This window comes from Corapipo altera, unplaced genomic scaffold (assembly GCF_003945725.1).
Source record: "Corapipo altera isolate COAL_440 unplaced genomic scaffold, ASM394572v1 50, whole genome shotgun sequence".
Lineage (NCBI taxonomy): Eukaryota > Metazoa > Chordata > Aves > Passeriformes > Pipridae > Corapipo > Corapipo altera.
In genome coordinates, this window is record NW_020884889.1 from 6802506 (window position 1) to 6804237 (window position 1732).

Sequence of the window (1732 nt, forward strand, 5' to 3'; positions counted from 1 at the left end):
ATGGCCAGAATTTTTACAACATCCTCAAGTGCTTGGAGCTTTGGGAACTGGAACCCATTTCATTTCCAGGGTGATGGCACAGACCTGTGAGGGAGGGGAGCCCTGGGAAGTGGCAGGGACCACAGTGAGTCCACATGTGGGTGCAACGGGATGGCAAAATGAGTTTTTCTGGGATGCCCCAGTACGCTGAAGCTGCATAGAGCAGGAGAGCCCTTGTAGCCTTAACTCTTTGGGTCCAGGATTGTGGGAGCTGGGTGAGGATGTGGTGAGGATAGAGCTGTGCTCAAGCCCAGGAGAGGAGCTCAGCTGTGCTCTTACAGTGATGCGGATTTTGGGGAGGTGGCGGGGCAGGGCTAAGCACCAGAGCAGGCCTGAAGTGGCTTACACAAGGCATGTTTTGTAATGCCTCTGGGATTTACGGATTTGGGTTCCACACAGGGATGTCCTGCAAACAGAGCTGAGACCCCAGTGTGAGGGAGGGAGGAGGAAGGCACGAGACTCCAGATGAAAGGCGGGGGTGCTGCTGATGGAAAACTGGGACTTGTGCCAAACCCCAGAGCGATGCTGCCATGGCCAGAGGCACAACAGCCAGAGGCACTGGGGCACTGCCCTTCAGAACCTCAACCCTCCTGCCCCCTTTCAACATCAGCCATGGCGCAAGGCTCAGCTCCCTCCTACAGCTCATTGGACCTCTGTCTGCAGCCCAGTGGGCAAGACAGTGCACAGTGGGGGAACACTGTCAGTGTAGGGGCTCCCAAACAGACCCAACAGTGCTCTATTGGAGTGGCAGAGAGCACCAGAGTGATCCTTGGGCCACCTGGGCAACCTGGTCATGATGTTCATCACAGATGAAGTGGTTTTGCAGGCACATGTAGAGCCCCTGGCATCACCACATGAGTGCTTTCTCCTGGAAAAAGGGGTCTCAAGGAAAGGGGTGGCAGCCCCAATGGGGACCTACCCTGGAGTGTTGTGATGGAGCCCTAAGGGGATCTCTCTCTCAGGTCCACTTATTCCCCTCCCCACAGGCCCTGGCCTGGGGCAAACCCGCTCCCCTTGCTCGGCAGCATCAGCTCCCACTCCACGTGAGCACGGGGTTTGTGAAAGCTCCCACGATGTGCTGGCACCGGATCTTTTGGCTAAATCCCACTGCTTAAAGGCGGGCTAAACCTCCTGGTACGCCCAAGGCCACCCCTCACACCCCCCGGAATTAAGGGGCTTTTACTCGAATGTATCCTCACCCCACGTGGGTGGCACTCGCAGGGCCGGGTGCTGGTGATGCGGGGTGGCCCTGAATGGGCACTTTGTGCCAAGCACCTCAGTGCCCCCCCCAGCTGCCCATCGCACGTGCCTGCACCCCATGTCACCCAGCATCCCACTCTGCACCCCACGTGCCTGCACCCCACTCCAGACTTCTTCAACTCCATGAACTTTGCTGTGCGGGTGATCGTGCACTGGGAACAGATTGCCCAGAGAGGTTGTGGAGTCTCCCTCGCTGGAGATGTTCCAGAACCGTCTGGACACAATCCTGTGCCATGTGCCCTGGGACCATCCAGCCTGAGCAGGGGAGCTGGGCCAGGTGACCCCACTGCGGTCCCTTCGCACCTGACCCATCCTGCGACACCGCGCCGCGCGGGACTCGAACCCGCGTCCCCGCGGGCGGCCCGGGCGGGAAGGGAAGCGCGCGCCGGGGGCGGGAGCTGTTTCCCGGGTGACGCGCGGGCGCTTCCGGGCG